The sequence below is a fragment of the Crinia signifera genome, chromosome 1 (assembly GCF_055691185.1).
Source record: "Crinia signifera chromosome 1, ASM5569118v1, whole genome shotgun sequence".
Classification (NCBI taxonomy): Eukaryota; Metazoa; Chordata; class Amphibia; order Anura; family Myobatrachidae; genus Crinia; species Crinia signifera.
In genome coordinates this window covers 398,655,012-398,673,433 of record NC_139217.1, presented here as the reverse complement: position 1 = coordinate 398,673,433, position 18,422 = coordinate 398,655,012, and the positions used below count along the sequence as shown (strand labels likewise).

General features: G+C 51.0%; 1 long non-coding RNA gene across 1 annotated transcript; it reads left to right on the top strand.

The window, feature by feature from the left end:
* The first annotated feature begins 1,889 nt into the window (after window positions 1-1,889).
* Window positions 1,890-7,942, top strand: LOC146031303 (uncharacterized). The gene is made up of 3 exons (XR_014456777.1): window positions 1,890-2,113; window positions 4,843-4,938; window positions 7,751-7,942. It is a non-coding gene; the product is annotated as an uncharacterized LOC146031303 (long non-coding RNA).
* Window positions 7,943-18,422: the final 10,480 nt, after the last annotated feature.

The window sequence follows — 18,422 nt, the reverse complement described above, 5'->3', positions numbered from 1 at the left end:
GTGCAATAAGTGAAAATATATACATGATAAAACATGTGTACAGAATAATATATGAAAATACATACAGTGAGGCAGCCTCCAACTGAAAACAAATCTGTTTCTAGAGCATCTTATATGTAGCGATTATAGAAAAACAGAGTGGGCCAGCCAAACATAGTGTAAAATATATTGCTATATTCCGTGGCATATTTGGTATATTCCGTGGTATATTTGGTATATTCCAAATATCGTTATCACTTTCCTATTGCAGTTACTGGTACTAAATTTGTTCCGTTATGTAAAGGATGATGTTTAAACTCAAAAGCATTAGGGCCTATATTCAGGGGTGGCATGATGGGGGTGGGGGTGGTACTCTTTTCTCAGACCCATCCCCTAGCTAGTCCTCTTCAACAAGGCTGTACCTGGGCCAGTTGCTCAGGGGGACATTGTTCCCTATTTGCAAAGCTGTAATCAAAACCCCAACATTATACTGGCAGTGTCACATAGGTACTTATTACTATTGTCCTGACTGCAGGCCCTTGGAAACCATTTCCCTGTAGTCTCCAGAGGATATCAGCGAGTGGCAGTTAACAAAGCCTGCATCACATCCATATTAGCATTGCTGTGCCTCCCTTTGCATTGTAGAGCTCCCCTTTGTAACAGCGGGGCAGCACAAAATATTTTTATTTTAAATAATTGGGGATGGAGCATGATGAGGGCTCTATATATTTGGTCATGGCCCCCAATTTCATGGCCCATGCTAGTTTTGAGCTTCTCTGTTTATATTATTTTATTTTGTGAGTGTATTTAGAAATCAGGGGTAGATCTATGAAGCAGTGATAAAGTGGCTAGTAGTTTGACACTGGCCAATCAGCTACTAGCTGTTCCTTTTTAAACCCAGCCTGTAACTTAACAGTTAGGAGCTGATTGGCTGGTGATAAAGTACCATTATCACTTTATCACTTCTCCGTTATTTGATTCATCTAGCCCTCATTGAGGTGCAAGTTTAATCCCAGAATCGGTAAGGTTTCATTCAGATGAACATTTTGCTTCCTTGGCTTGACGGACTCCATTCAGAACAGAGCTTACATGCATGGCCCTCCATATGGAATATGCTTAGTCTTCACTGATGATGCTTTCAGGAAATGGACCAATGGAAACTATTCGTATATAATACACCCAATCAGAGCAAAGTTCACCGGGGGATGAATATTGATTCCACTGCCATAGAAACATAGAATTTGACGGCAGATAAGAACCACTTGGCCCATCTAGTCTGCCCCTTTTTTTAAACATGTTACCTCAAACCATATTTGATCCTTATTTTTATGTAAGGATATCAATATGCTTATCCCAAGCATGTTTAAATTGTACTACTGTATTTGCGTCTACCACCTCTGTTGGGAGGCTATTCCACTTATCTACTACTCTTTCTGTGAAAAAATTCTTCCTCACATTTCCCCTGAATCTTCCTCCCTATAGTTTCAGTGCATGTCCTCGTGTTCTGTTGCTCCTCTTCCTGTGAAGAATGTCTCCCACCTGTACCTTGTTAAAGCCCTTGATATATTTGAAAGTTTCTATCATGTCCCCCCTTTCCCTTCTCTGCTCTAAAGTATACATATTAAGATCTTTTAGTCTTTCCTGGTACGTTTTGTGATGTAGGCCATGCACCATTTTAGTTGCTCTTCTTTGTACAGTCTCTAATGTATTTATATCCTTCTGGAGATATGGCCTCCAGCAGGGGCGGATTGGCCATTATAATTACCGGGAACTTTCCCGGGAGGCCGATGCTACTGAGGCCGATTTTAAGTTGCAGCCAGCAGGGGCAGCAGTGAGCACAAATATTCAGCTGTGTGTATCGACAGCAGTACAGCATGGGCGGCGCTGGTGGCACTAGCAGCAGCACTGTATCTTCCATCAGGAGTAGCCTCCTTCCCTCTCCTCTGTGCTGCACTGTCATGTATATTAAAGACAGCCAGGCAGCTCCCCTCCGACTTCCTCACCTGAACAGGAAGTCACATGGTGCACCGGAGGAGCCCAGCAGAGAGGAGAAGGCCTGGAGCAGCAGCCACACCACGGAAGGAGAGACACAGTCAGCACAGACAAGTCCTGCTGAAGACGGTGGGGCCCGGGGGTCAGTAATGTTTGCTAGGGGGGAGGTCACAGTAATGTTTTCTGGGGGGAGGGTGGCAGTATAGTTTGCTGGGAGTTGTTTGCTGGGTGCTACAGAAATGTTTGTTGTGATGGGTCAGTAAATGTTTTCTGGGGGGAGGGTGGGTCAGTAATGTTTGCTGGGGGATGAAGTGTTAGTAATGTTTGCTGGGGGGGTGTCATTAATGTTTGCTGGGGGCCACAGAAATGTTTGTTGTGATGGGTCAGTAAATGTTTTCTGGGGGGAGGGGGGGGGGGGGCGGGTCAGTAATGTTTGCTGGGGGATGAAGTGTTAGTAATGTTTGCTGCGGGGGGGGGGGTGTCATTAATGTTTGCTGGGGGCCACAGAAATGTTTGCTGGAGGCCACAGAAATGTTTGCTGGGGGGGTTCACAGTAATGTTTGCTGGGGGGGGGGTCACAGTAATGTTTGCTGGGGGGGGGGGTCACAGTAATGTTTGCTGGGGGGGAGGTCACAGTAATGTTTGCTGGGGGGGAGGTCACAGTAATGTTTGCTGGGGAGAGGTCACAGTAATGTTTGCTGGGGGGGAGGTCACAGTAATGTTTGCTGGTGGGGAGAGTGTCAGTAATGTTTGATATCATGACCATCATTTCTTCATACTGCATAACAGTATGAGCTTGACAAATACAGTATGGGCTTGACAAATACCAGATGCCAGGTCGCCATGGCGATCAGATTCTGCTCCCTGGCGACCAGATTTTTTTGTAGGGAGAGAGAAAGCAGAATCTGGTCGTCGGTAGCCCGACCACCCATCTCACACTGGCAGTGCGGTCCCCAACCACCCCATTTTAATATACAGTGGGTCCTGCAGCAGCCAATAAAAATCTCCAGCGCCACTCCAACCAATCACTGGCAGGCATCGATTATTTCATTAATTTGCTGCCTGAGACCGCTGACCTTCCTCTACTGGCTGCGTCATTCTGACATGCTGGGCACCAGGGTCCCACAGACGCACCACTCCTCTTGACTCTCCGGCTACATGGATCAGCATGCTGCCATCTAGTGAGCCCTGCGACTGCTGTGTGTTCCTCCCCCTTTTCTACTCACCTGATGGTGCGTGACTTCGGGAGACTATGCCGGTGCCGGAGATCAGTAGACCTGGAGCTGGAGCTTCCGGTGCTGTGGAACGGAAAATGTAGCTACCAGCCCCGGTCAGCGGGGGACACGGCACTGGAAATGACAGCGGGTGGTCCGGATCGGCAGCGCTTATGAGACCTGACAGTATGAAGAGGGACTGGGTACTTTCCCAGGAAGGGGGGATAAGTAGGTACTTTACAAACAAAGTTATTCCTGTCGCCACCCCCATCTCTCCCCAGTCCCCTGTCTCTCCCCCACCACAGCCCCTCTCTCTCCCCAGTCCCCTGTCTCTCCCCCTCCACAGCCCCCCTCTCTCCCAGCTTCTTGTCTCCCCACTCAATGTCTGCTTAGGGCCCTCTCTTACCTTCCGGTCTCCCTAGCCCCCAACCCGGTCTCCCCAGCTCCCCGATCTGTCTTTACAGCCCCCTATCTCTCCATCACCACAGCTCCCCTCTCTCCCCCTTCCCTGTCTCTCCAGCCCCATCTCCCCACTCCGTCTCCCCAGCACCCTGTCTTCCCCCTCCGCAGCCCCCTATCTCCCCAGCACCCTGTCTCCTCACCCCCCTGTCTCTCCCCCTCCTTGCCTCCGCAGTCCCCTTCTCTGTCTTTTTCTCTCTTCCATGCTGTCTCCCCACCACCACCCCTTCTCTCTCTACCTGGCAATGTCTCTCAGACACCCTCTTTTTCTCCGTCTCTACAACTTTCTGTCCCTGACACTCACTCTCTCTTGCTCCCCTCTTTCTCTCTTCCTCTCTCCCTGACTTTCTCTATAAATCACTTCTGTTAGCACGCCTCTTTCTTTCTTTTTTTTTTCCTCTTATTCCTGCTATTGCAAAGTTCTAGTTATGCGCCTGGCTGTGGTACACACCGCTAGATCCCCTCAGTAATGCTGCCAATGCTATTTGTATCTGCAGTGCAGCACAGCAATCCAGGGCCAGCTGTAGGGGTAGAAGGGGCTGCTCTCTTAGCTCCTCCCCTTCCATACATTTTTTAGGCATCAGCTTGAGGGAGGAAAGGAGGAGCAGTGACAGACGTTTCAGCAGTCCGAATTTTATTCACCTGACTACATCTGTTCAGTTAGGGGGAAAAAAGCCACTGAGCTGCTTCAATCTGCAGCTCATTTTCTTTCATTTTATTTTAGATTGTTTACTGGCCTGCCTGTGCTATTGTGTGCATGCTGCAGCATTACGCACAGGGCGGGATTTACCAAGCAGCAGTGGTACATCCTGCCGCCCATCATTGCAATGCTCCTCACATATGTCATGACAAATGTGATGCGCAAAGCAAAGGGCAGCTCTCCCTATAAGAGCTGCCCTTTGCAATCCCCGCTGCTGTCTGGACTTCCGGGTTTCTTATCTGGAAGTCTCTCTGCACATGCACAGAGGTAAATCAGTATCTGTTATACACAAGATCTGTATTTGTGTGTTATGCTGCATCATAGATACATAAGCACAGCCAGGTAATGGGCTGACTGAGCTGTCTAAGAATCGAAGATTAATTTAAAGGAAATAAATTAATCTACAAATATTGGGTACTAGTGCAAATACTGGATATTATTTATTTATTAAGGCTCCAGCTTTTCCATTTCCTTCCTTCTCCCCTCATCTCTACTTAGCTCTTTACTTTCTGCCAGACTACATAGTCTCTTGCCAGCGGTTGGGATCCAACAAGAATGAAACCACAACGAGAAGCTACCTTCCACCTGTAGGTGGTAAGTAAACTTGTATTTGTCACCCATTACATGCCACACAGCTGCTTCTTATAATGATCTACTCTCCATCACCTTTTGCTTCTACCTGTCAATCTGTGATTCTCCCTGTCACCCTCTGTTTCTCCTCATCACTCTTTTCCTCAACCTGTCACCCACAGCATCTCCCTGTCACCCTCTATTTCTCCTCATCAGTCTTTGCCTCACCCTTTAACCCTCTTCCTGTCACCACAGCATTTAGCTGCCACCCTCTGTTTCCTTATCACTTGTTGCCTCACCCTGTAACCCTCTCCATGTCACCTACAGTGTCTTCCTGTCACCCTTTGTCTCTCCTCATCAGTCTTTCCCTCACCCTATAACCCTCTCCATGTCACCTACAGCGTCTTACTGTCACCCTCTGTCTCTCCTCATCAGTCTTTGCGTCACCCTAAAACCCTCTCCATGTCACCTACAGCGTCTTCCTATCACCTTATGTCTCTCCTCATCAGTCTTTGCCTCACCCTGTAACCCTCTCCATGTCACCTACAGCGTCTTCCTGTCACCCTCTGTCTCCCCTCATCAGTCCTTGCCTCACCCTGTAACCCTCTCCATGTCACCTACAGCGTCTTCCTGTCACCCTCTGTTTCTCCTCATCACTCTTTTCCTCAACCTGTCACCCACAGCATCTCCCTGTCACCCTCTATTTCTCCTCATCAGTCTTTGCCTCACCCTGTAACCTTCTCCATGTCACCTACAGCGTCTTCCTGTCACCCTCTGTCTCTCCTCATCAGTCCTTGCCTCACCCTGTAACCCTCTCCATGTCACCTACAGCGTCTTCCTGTCACCCTCTGTCTCTCCTCATCAGTCCTTGCCTCACCCTGTAACCCTCTCCATGTCACCTACAGCGTCTTCCTGTCACCTTATGTCTCTCCTCATCAGTCTTTGCCTCACCCTGTAACCCTCTCCATGTCACCTACAGCGTCTTCCTATCACCTTATGTCTCTCCTCATCAGTCTTTGCCTCACCCTGTAACCCTCTCCATGTCACCTACAGCGTCTTCCTGTCACCCTCTGTTTCTCCTCATCACTCTTTTCCTCAACCTGTCACCCACAGCATCTCCCTGTCACCCTCTATTTCTCCTCATCAGTCTTTGCCTCACCCTGTAACCTTCTCCATGTCACCTACAGCGTCTTCCTGTCACCCTCTGTCTCTCCTCATCAGTCCTTGCCTCACCCTGTAACCCTCTCCATGTCACCTACAGCGTCTTCCTGTCACCCTCTGTCTCTCCTCATCAGTCCTTGCCTCACCCTGTAACCTTCTCCATGTCACCTACAGCGTCTTCCTGTCACCCTCTGTCTCTCCTCATCAGTCCTTGCCTCACCCTGAAACCCTCTCCATGTCACCTACAGCGTCTTCCTGTCTCCCCTCAACAGTCTTTGCCTCACCCTGTAACCCTCTCCATGTCACCTACAGTGTCTTCCTGTCACCCTCTGTCTCTCCTCATCAGTCTTTCCCTCACCCTATAACCCTCTCCATGTCACCTACAGTGTCTTCCTGTCACCCTCTGTCTCTCCTCATCAGTCTTTCCCTCACCCTATAACCCTCTCCATGTCACCTACAGCGTCTTCCTGTCACCCTCTGTCTCTCCTCAACAGTCTTTGCCTCACCCTAAAACCCTCTCCATGTCACCTACAGCGTCTTCCTATCACCTTATGTCTCTCCTCATCAGTCTTTGCCTCACCCTGTAACCCTCTCCATGTCACCTACAGTGTCTTCCTGTCACCCTCTGTCTCTCCTCATCAGTCTTTGCCTCACCCTGTAACCCTCTCCATGTCACCTACAGCGTCTTCCTGTCACCTTATGTCTCTCCTCATCAGTCTTTGCCTCACCCTGTAACCCTCTCCATGTCACCTACAGCGTCTTCCTGTCACCCTCTGTCTCTCCTCAACAGTCTTTGCCTCACCCTGTAACCCTCTCTATGTCACCTACAGCGTCTTCCTGTCACCCTCTGTCTCTCCTCATCAGTCCTTGCCTCACCCTGTAACCCTCTCCATGTCACCTACAGCGTCTTCCTGTCACCCTCTGTCTCTCCTCATCAGTCTTTGCCTCACCCTGTAACCCTCTCCATGTCACCTACAGCGTCTTCCTGTCACCTTATGTCTCTCCTCATCAGTCTTTCCCTCACCCTATAACCCTCTCCATGTCACCTACAGCGTCTTACTGTCACCCTCTGTCTCTCCTCATCAGTCCTTGCCTCACCCTGTAACCCTCTCCATGTCACCTACAGCGTCTTCCTGTCACCCTATGTCTCTCCTCATCAGTCTTTGCCTCACCCTAAAACCCTCTCCATGTCACCTACAGCGTCTTCCTGTCACCCTCTGTCTCTCCTCAACAGTCTTTGCCTCACCCTGTAACCCTCTCCATGTCACCTACAGCGTCTTCCTGTCACCCTCTGTATCTCCTCATCAGTCCTTGCCTCACCCTGTAACCCTCACCATGTCACCTACAGCGTCTTCCTGTCACCCTCTGTATCTCCTCATCAGTCCTTGCCTCACCCTGTAACCCTCTCCATGTCACCTACAGCGTCTTCCTGTCACCCTCTGTCTCCCCTCATCAGTCCTTGCCTTACCCTGTAACCCTCTCCATGTCACCTACAGCGTCTTCCTGTCACCCTCTGTCTCTCCTCATCAGTCCTTGCCTCACCCTGTAACCCTCTCCATGTCACCTACAGCGTCTTCCTGTCACCCTCTGTCTCTCCTCATCAGTCCTTGCCTCACCCTGTAACCCTCTCCCTTTTACCCACTCTAAAATCTTCTGCCTCTACCCATCACCACAGGTTACTTAGGATGTCCTACAAAATTCTGCTACTGGGGCTAATATAGCAGTGGCTTTGAAACACCCAGGAATGGGGGTCGATACTGATTAATTTGTTGAGCAGATCCAGCGGCAAACGCAAGATTTTTAGAGGCTGTTTCCAAATGTAATTCAAAAGCCCTCACTCTGCAGCACATTGGAGTAAATACAGGAGCCTTGGTGAGTAGGAACAGCCCTGAAAATCTGTCTTTTTATACACTGGATATTGTATGGAATACAGTATTAATATTTAACAGTACATATGGTCTATAGAGGTCTCCAACCTTTTTTGGGGTGTGAGCTACTTAAGACAAAATAAACCACCTGAAGAGCTACTAAACAAAAAAAAAAAGATCTTCATAGTAACTGAAAAATGTCCTTTACACATTATGACACACACTGTAATGCCCATGACACACTATGCCACACACTGCAATGTCCAATATGCCGCATAAATACCTCTCAACACTAAATCTTTAAGCCTCACACCTCTTTCCAGTATTAAGAAAATTGTTTCCTACTGTATTGTTTCCCCTATATAAAAGTCAATGGCCGTCCCTATGTATCAGCTGCAGCATCGCACAGTGCCCTGCATCCTCCCACTCACTGTCCTCTCCGACTCCTTTCCCCCCGCTGCCCAGCCCCCCCCATATAAAAGTTGCTGCCGTCCCCGTGTATCAGCGCAGCACCTCACAGTGCCCCGCCTCCTCCCTCTCTCATCCTCTCTCCTATCCCCTCCACATGTGTATTGTGTGTTGGAGCATCATGACATCACCGCGCCCATTACAACATGCGCAAACTGTGCTGGGGCAGAGCGGGTGGAGACTTGCCAAACCGTGTGGTGCACACCAGATTCTTTTGTGCCCTCTCCTGGCTGCCTCCACTAATCCCTGCCACTGTGCCAGTCTCAGGTAGTAGGTTTGCATAAAATATGGGCGGAGCCACTTGGCGTCACATCTTTCACGTGACAAAATAGTAGCTCCACTCTGGCATTATGTAATTTAAAGAGTGTCAGTGGATCATCATGAGCCTCCTATTGAGTGAATGCTGTATAAATGGAGCCCATTTTTCTAGTCGCATTTAAGCTCTATTACCGGCCACTTCTAGCTGCATTGCATGAAGGGTCTGATTCAGGATGAATCGGTCCTCCGCGTATTCGCGCTGGGGACCGATTGTGTGTCCATCACAGTTGCCAAGGTATTCGCACAGAGAGGGGCATTTCCTGGGCATGCCAACCAAACAGTCTTGCCTGTCACCGATGTCTCTAATTGTAGTGATGTAGTAATCCCGCCTACTGTTATGTTGGCTCTGTCCATTATTGATTTGTTGCCACCCACATGAGGCCACTTCCAGAGATTTTCCAGGGCCACTTTTAGTCCCCAATCCGCCCCTGGCCTCCAGAACTGAACACAATACTCTAGGTGAGGTTGTACCAATGACCTATACAGTGGCATTATTACTTCTTTCTTTCTACTGCTGATACCTCTCCCCAGTACTATTTTTCAGGAAAAATAGGTTCAGGAACTGCAGGTCTGGGGGTGGATCAATTAATAAAAAAAAAACATATATAATAGAGAGAGGGAGGGAGAGATAGATGTATATATTGTATTTAGAAACAGAGGCACTCACAGGTGACTTTAAAATAAAACTTATCTTATGGAAAGTACATTTTTAGTTCCTGATGATGTCATGTTTAATTAGAGGTTCAGGAACTGAGTTCCTGCTGGTTCCTGATGAAAAATAGCACTGCCTCTCCCTATGCAACCAAGCATCTGACTTGCCTTCTTCATTGCCATATTTGATCATTCTACACTCGAACAAGCCGAAGTAGTTAATAGCAACAGTCAAACAAATCTTTAGGCAAGGAGTTCAATTCCAATTTCCAATAGCAAATTTGGAATTTTGAGGGGGCATTGGATATATTGTAGAAAACAAGCCAAGCATATTATTAAGTCTAATAAAAATAGTTTTTGCATATTCTGAATGTACACTCAAAAATAGAAAATGTAAAGCCAAAGAAATTTCTTTCATATTGTGATGGAAAATGTTCTTACACGTCAATTTAGTTGTAGAGTAACTAATGGAAAATCTCAGCGGGCTTGGGCTTCTGTCGGGAAATTAAATGATATCTCCTATATATTTGGCTACATCTGTCACTCAAAGTGGGTGTCTGTGTCTATAACGCTCTGTTCCTGGACTTTCCTCTTAATGTGTGATTGCCTTCATCTGTGCTGAACACCTTTCTGAGAAATTAACCTGTTTAAAACAGGTGATGGCAATCATACATTAAGGGGAAGTCTAGAAACAGAGCATTGTGTCCCTCCTGGAGAGGGTCATGTTGGGAGGTATGTGACAGAGAACCAGCCCAGTGAGCCCACAGACAGTGCCAGACACTCACTGCCTTCCCATGTTGCCCAGCACTGCTACTCCACAGCCACCAGGTGACCCCCTCCCGAATCGCGGCAAACCCTCCCCCGTGACCCCCCCCCCGATTCGCGGAAAAAACACCCCCCCGCGACCTCCCTCCCGCGATTCGCGGCAAAAAGAACCCCCCCGCGACCCCCCCTTGCACGATTGGCGGCACCCCCCCTGCGACCCCCCTCCCGCGATTCGCGGCACCCCCCCCCCCCCCCCCCCGCAATTCGCAGCAGCCCCAGGATTAAATGGCACATGCAAAACACTGACATGGCTATGGTCGACAATGAAAAAGGTTGAAATGAGTTTTTGAAGATTTATTTTTAATTTTTTTAATTTTTTCATATTCATTGTCATGTGTCGACATGGACACCAATGAAGTGGCACACTTATGTCAACATTTACATGTGTTGACCTTTCTGTGTTGATTTTTTCATGTGGCGATTCGCGGCACACCCCCCCGCAACCCCCCCTCCCGCGATTCGCGGCACCCCCCGTGACCCCCCACCTCCCGCAATTCGCGGCAACCCCCCACCGGAACCCCTGTGATCCCCGCCCTCCCGCGATTCGCGGCACCCACCCCCGCGACCCCCCCTCCCGCAATTCGCGGCACCCCCCCCCGTGATTCGCGGCAGCTCCAGAATTAAATTGCACATGGAAAACACTGACATGGCTATGGTCGACAATGAAAAAGGTTGACATGAGTTTTTGAAGTTTTTTTTGTCATTTTTTGAATATTTTCATATTCATTCTCATGTGTCGACATGGACACCAATGAAGTGCCACACTTATGTCAACATTTACATGTGTTGACCTTTCTGTGTTGATTTTTTTCTTGTGGCGATTCGCGTCACACCCCCCGCAACCCCCCCTGCGGCGATTCGCGGCACCCCGGCACCCCCCTGCGACCCCCCCCCCTCCCGCAATTCGCGGCAACCCCCCACCGGAACCCCCATAAACCCCGCTCTCCCGCGAATCGCGGCACCCACCCCCCGCAACCCCCCCCCCCTCCCGCAAATCGCGGCACCCCCCGCGATTCGCGGCAGCCCCAGGATTAAATGGCACATGCAAAACACTGGCACGGCTATGGTCGACAATGAAAAAGGTTGACATGAGTTTTTGAAGATTTATTTCATTTTTTGAATGTTTTCATATTCATTGTCATGTGTCAACATGGACACCAATGAAGTGGCACACTTATGTCAACATTTACATGTGTTGACCTTTCTGTGTTGATTTTTTCTTGTGGCGATTCGCGTCACACCCCCCCGCAACCCCTTCCCCCGCGATTCGCGGCACCCCCCGTGACCCCCCACCTCCCGCAATTCGCGGCAACCCCCCACCGGAACCCCTGTGAACCCCGCCCTCCCGCGATTCGCGGCTCCCAACCCCGCGACCCCCCCCTCCCGCAATTCGCGGCACCCCCCGTGATTCGCGGCAGCTCCAGAATTAAATTGCACATGGAAAACACTGACATGGCTATGGTCGACAATGAAAAAGGTTGACATGAGTTTTTGAAGTTTTTTTTTCATTTTTTGAATATTTTCATATTCATTCTCATGTGTCGACATGGACACCAATGAAGTGCCACACTTATGTCAACATTTACATGTGTTGACCTTTCTGTGTTGATTTTTTCTTGTGGCGATTTGCGTCACACCCCCCCCCACCCCCCCCCCACAACCCCCACTCCCGCGATTCACGGCACACACACACACACCTCCCCCGCGATTCTCGGCACCCCACCCCGTGACCCCCCCTCCCGTGATTCACGGCACACCCCCGCGACTCCCCCTCCCATGATTCGCCGCAACCCCCGCGATTCGCACACCCCCCGCGACCCCCCCTACCATGATTCGCCGCAACCCCCGCCCCCGTAACCCCCCTCCCGCGATTTGCGGCAACCCACCCCGCGACCCCCCTCCCGCGATTCTCTGCAATCCCTCCCCTCCCGCGATTCGCAGCATCCACCCCCCCACAACCCCCCCTCCTGCAATTCGCGGCACCCCCCGCGACCCCCCCTACTGCAATTCGCGGCACCCTCCGCGACCCCCCCTCCCGCGATTCGCGGACACCTAAGTTGCAATACAGGGCATCTTTCATACAATTCTAACCATATTTCTCATATACAAACGTTCACAAATTAAGGGGGCGCAGCCCCTTACGACGGTGTGAAGAGCGCCCGTAGGGCGCGATGAATCACCTAGTCTCCTATATATTTGGCTACATCTGTCACTCAAAGTGGGTGTCTGTGTCTATAACGCTCTGTTCCTGGACTTTCCTCTTAATGTGTGATTGCCTTCATCTGTGCTGAACACCTTTCTGAGAAATTAACCTGTTTAAAACAGGTGATGGCAATCATACATTAAGGGGAAGTCTAGAAACAGAGCATTGTGTCCCTCCTGGAGAGGGTCATGTTGGGAGGTATGTGACAGAGAACCAGCCCAGTGAGCCCACTGCCTTCCCATGTTGCCCAGCACTGCTACTCCACAGCCACCAGGTGAGCGCCCCCCTCCCGCGATTTGCGGCAAAACCTCCCCCCCGCCGCACGCCCCCCCTCCCGCGATTCGCGGCAAAAACACCCGCTCCCCCGCGACCCCCCCCCTACCGCGATTCACAGCAAAAACACCCCCGCGACCCCCCCTCCCGCGATTTGCTGCAAAAAGAACCCCCCCACGACCCCTCCCGCAATTCGCGGCATAACCACCACCCCGCGACCCCCCCTCCCGCGAATCGCGGCAAACCCTCCCCCGTGACCCCCCCCCGATTCGCGGAAAAAACACCCCCCTGCGACCTCCCTCCCACGATTCGCGGCAAAAAGAACCCCCCCGCGACCCCCCCTTGCATGATTGGCGGCACCCCCCCTGCGACCCCCCTCCCGCGATTCGCGGCACCCCCCCCGCAATTCGCAGCAGCCCCAGGATTAAATGGCACATGCAAAACACTGACATGGCTATGGTCGACAATGAAAAAGGTTGACATGAGTTTTTGAAGATTTATTTTTAATATTTTTAATATTTTCATATTCATTCTCATGTGTCGACATGGACACCAATAAAGTGCCACACTTATGTCAACATTTACATGTGTTGACCTTTCTGTGTTGATTTTTTTCTTGTGGCGATTCGCGTCACACCCCCCGCAACCCCCCCTCCGGCGATTCGCGGCACCCCGGCACCCCCCTGCGACCCCCTCCCGCAATTCGCGGCAACCCCCCACCGGAACCCCCATGAACCCCGCTCTCCCGCGATTCGCGGCACCCACCCCCCGCAACCCCCCCCTCCCGCAAATCGCGGCACCCCCCGCGATTCGTGGCAGCCCCAGGATTAAATGGCACATGCAAAACACTGGCACGGCTATGGTCGACAATGAAAAAGGTTGACATGAGTTTTTGAAGATTTATTTCATTTTTTGAATGTTTTCATATTCATTGTCATGTGTCAACATGGACACCAATGAAGTGGCACACTTATGTCAACATTTACATGTGTTGACCTTTCTGTGTTGATTTTTTCTTGTGGCGATTCGCGTCACACACCCCCGCAACCCCCCCCGCGATTCGCGGCACCCCCCGTGACCCCCCACCTCCCGCAATTCGCGGCAACCCCCCACCGGAACCCCTGTGAACCCCGCCCTCCCGCGATTCGCGGCACCCAACCCCGCGACCCCCCCCTCCCGCAATTCGCGGCACCCCCCGTGATTTGTGGCAGCTCCAGAATTAAATTGCACATGGAAAACACTGACATGGCTATGGTCGACAATGAAAAAGGTTGACATGAGTTTTTGAAGTTTTTTTTTTCATTTTTTGAATCTCCTATATATTTGGCTACATCTGTCACTCAAAGTGGGTGTCTGTGTCTATAACGCTCTGTTCCTGGACTTTCCTCTTAATGTGTGATTGCCTTCATCTGTGCTGAACACCTTTCTGAGAAATTAACCTGTTTAAAACAGGTGATGGCAATCATACATTAAGGGGAAGTCTAGAAACAGAGCATTGTGTCCCTCCTGGAGAGGGTCATGTTGGGAGGTATGTGACAGAGAACCAGCCAAGTGAGCCCACAGACAGTGCCAGACACCCACTGCCTTCCCATGTTGCCCAGTACTGCTACTCCACAGCCACCAGGTGAGCGCCCCCCTCCCGCGATTTGCGGCAAAACCTCCCCCCCCCCCGCGTGCCCCCACCCTCCCGCGATTTGCGGCAAAAACACCTGCTCCCCCGCGACCCCCCTACCGCGATTCGCAGCAAAAACACCCCCGCGACCCCCCCTCCCGCGATTCGCTGCAAAAAGAACCCCCCCACGACCCCTCCTGCAATTCGCGGCATAACCACCACCCCGCGACCCCCCCTCCCGCGAATCGCGGCAAACCCTCCCCCGTGACCCCCCCCCCGATTCGCGGAAAAAACACCCCCCCCCCCCGCGACCTCCCTCCCGCGATTCGCGGCAAAAGAACCCCCCGCGACCCCCCCTTGCACGATTGGCGGCACCCCCCTGCGACCCCCCTCCCGCGATTTGCGGCACCCCCCCCCCCGCGCAATTCGCAGCAGCCCCACGATTAAATGGCACATGCAAAACACTGACATGGCTATGGTCGACAATGAAAAAGGTTGACATGAGTTTTTTAAGATTTATTTTAATTTTTTAATTTTTTTCATATTCATTGTCATGTGTCGACATGGACACCAATGAAGTGGCACACTTATGTCAACATTTACATGTGTTGACCTTTCTGTGTTGATTTTTTCTTGTGGCAATTCGCGTCACACCCCCGCAACCCCCCCTCCCGCGATTCGCGGCACCCCCCGTGACCCCCCACCTCCCGCAATTCGCGGCACCCCCCACCGGAACTCCCTGTGAACCCCGCCCTCCCGCGATTCGCGGCACCCACCCCCGCGACCCCCTCTCCCGCAATTCGCGGCACCCCCCGTGATTTGCGGCAGCTCCAGAATTAAATTGCACATGGAAAACACTGACATGGCTATGGTTGATAATGAAAAAGGTTGACATGAGTTTTTGAAGTTTTTTTGTCATTTTTTGAATATTTTCATATTCATTCTCATGTGTCGACATGGACACCAATGAAGTGCCACACTTATGTCAACATTTACATGTGTTGACCTTTCTGTGTGATTATTTTTCTTGTGGCGATTCGCGTCACACCCCCCCGCAACCCCCCCTCCGGCGATTCGCGGCACCCCGGCACCCCCCTGCGACCCCCCCTCCCGCAATTCGCGGCAACCCCCCACCGGAACCCCCATGAACCCCGCTCTCCCGCGATTCGCGGCACCCACCCCCCGCAACCCCCCCTCCCGCAAATCGCGGCACCCCCGCGATTCGCGGCAGCCCCAGGATTAAATGGCACATGCAAAACACTGGCACGGCTATGGGCGACAATGAAAAAGGTTGACATGAGTTTTTGAAGATTTATTTAATTTTTGAATGTTTTCATATTCATTGTCATGTGTCAACATGGACACCAATGAAGTGGCACACTTATGTCAACATTTACATGTGTTGACCTTTCGGTGTTGATTTTTTCTTGTGGCGATTCGCGTCACACCCCCCCGCAACCCCCCCCCCCCCGCGATTCCGGCACCCCCCGTGACCCCCCACCTCCCGCAATTCGCGGCAACCCCCCGCCGGAACCATGTGAACCCCGCCCTCCGCGATTCGCGGCACCCAACCCCGCGACCCCCCCTCCCGCAATTCGCGGCACCCCGTGATTCGCGGCAGCTCCAGAATTAAATTGCACATGGAAAACACTGACATGGCTATGGTCGACAATGAAAAAGGTTGACATGAGTTTTTTGAAGTTTTTTTTTTCATTTTTGAATATTTTCATATTCATTCTCATGTGTCGACATGGACACACATAAAGTGCCACACTTATGTCAACATTTACATGTGTTGACCTTTCTGTGTTGATTTTTTCTTGTGGCGATTTGCGTCACACCCCCCCACCCCCCCCCACAACCCCCACTCTCGCGATTCACGGCACACACACACACACCTCCCCCGCGATTCTTGGCACCCCACCCCGTGACCCCCCCTCCCGTGATTCACGGCACACCCCCGCGACCCCCCTCCCATGATTCGCCGCAACCCCCGCCCCGTAGCCCCCCTCCCGCGATTCGCGGCACCCACCCCCGCGACCCCCCTCCCGCAATTCGCGGCACCCCCCCCCGTGAATTCGCGGCAGCTCCAGAATTAAATTGCACATGGAAAACACTGACATGGCTATGGTCGACAATGAAAAAGGTTGACATGAGTTTTTGAAGTTTTTTTTTCATTTTTTGAATGTTTTCATATTCATTCTCATGTGTCGACATGGACACCAATGAAGTGCCACACTTATGTCAACATTTACATGTGTTGACCTTTCTGTGTTGATTTTTTCTTGTGGCGATTCGCGTCACACCCCCCCCCACCCCCGCAACCCCCACTCCCGCAATTCACGGCACACACACCCCCGCGATTCTCTGCAACCCACCCCGTGACCCCCCCTCCCGTGATTCACGGCACACCCCCCGCGACCCCCCCTACCATGATTCGCTGCAACCCCCGCCCCTGTAACCCCCCTCCCGCGATTTGCGGCAACCCACCCCGCGACCCCCCTCCCGCGATTCTCTGCAATCCCTCCCCTCCCGCGATTCGCAGCATCCACCCCCCCACAACCCCCCTCCTGCAATTCGCGGCACCCCCCGCGACCCCCCCTCCTGCAATTCGCGGCACCCTCCGCGACCCCCCCTCCCGCGATTCGCGGACACCTAAGTTGCAATACAGGGCATCTTTCATACAATTCTAACCATATTTCTCATATACAAACGTTCACAAATTAAGGTAGCGCAGCCCTTACGACGGTGTGAAGAGCGCCCGTAGGGCGCGATGAATCACCTAGTGCAGTAATAAGTACTGTCAGAAATATTGTTCTGCCTCTGTAGCCTTTGCTGGTGCAATCTACTCTACATACAGACTCAGGAATTGCTGTAGAGCCAGAGTTATTTTGACAGCCGATCAATTATTGGTCTGCACTAGCTATCCACTAAAAGAATGAGTAAAACAAGACTTGTATAAATCAAAGTGGAGTGTGACTGAAATAACTGATCACGGCAAAATAGAGGATCCAATAAAACTTTGCAAATATAGAAGAGGCAAGAAAGGTATGTAAGCCAATTGGAATTACCTGCATTTATTATTATTATTATTACTGTTATCTTTTGTTTATGTGGTGTCACAAAGGTTCCACAGCATCTAACAATGTACATGAACAAACGAGTTAGGCAAGAAAACAAAGACTTAGGGGAGTATTCAGTCCCTGACACTATTTTTGATGGAGAAATAGTGGCGAGAGCTGTGTTTCCCGGCAGCATTGATGAGGCAGATTGACAGGATGGGCCTACTTTAGCAGTCGGACCCGTTTCGCCATTAACGGACGTGAATTGTTGCCATCCACGGCTGTTTATGCAGACACGCCCCCTTTTAGCCGATCAGGACATTGAATCCCACCTGGCGATATGCTGTTGAGCAAAATGAATACAGGCCAGGGTCATGGCTGTTGGGATGGATCGACAGTCGTGACTGGGATTGAATACCCCCCTTACAGTACAAGAAAATGCAGGACAAGTACACGATATACTGTATAATCATTTCTGCATCAGTGGAATGACACTGAATTAAGCATCATCATGCCAGTAGCGGATTTACCATTGGACCCAGATGGCCCACCAATAAGGCTGAATCATGGAGCTGAGGGGGCACTTCTGATTTCTGGAAAATGTAAAGTGATTGGCTGAATGCTCCTTGCAGGCTTCCAGTGATTACACAGCTGCTGGGTACCAGTTCCAGTGCTGACCTGTGTTCTATTCAATGCATTGAGTGTGTGATGTTATGACACATGAAAATATGACATCACATTTATGGAGAGAGAAGCTGTCCTGGAAGGTGCAAAAGAGTGAAGAGTGAACACAATGGGGGCCTCCCTGAGCCCAGTTCCATTATGATCCCTATCTACCTGCAACAATAGGAGGAAGAGAGGAATACACATATACACTGCTGGGACTGGACTGATGTTATGGGGTAGGGGGATTGGTGGGGGGGGGGGGGGGGGGTTGTCTTAATCCTCCTCTGGGTTATGCCAAAGCATGTCTAATGAGCAGGGCCACTCCAGATACAGTTGCAAATTTCCTTCTATGGTAGCCATTTAGTTGAGGATTTGGTTCTGTGTTTTTGGTCTTTGAGGTA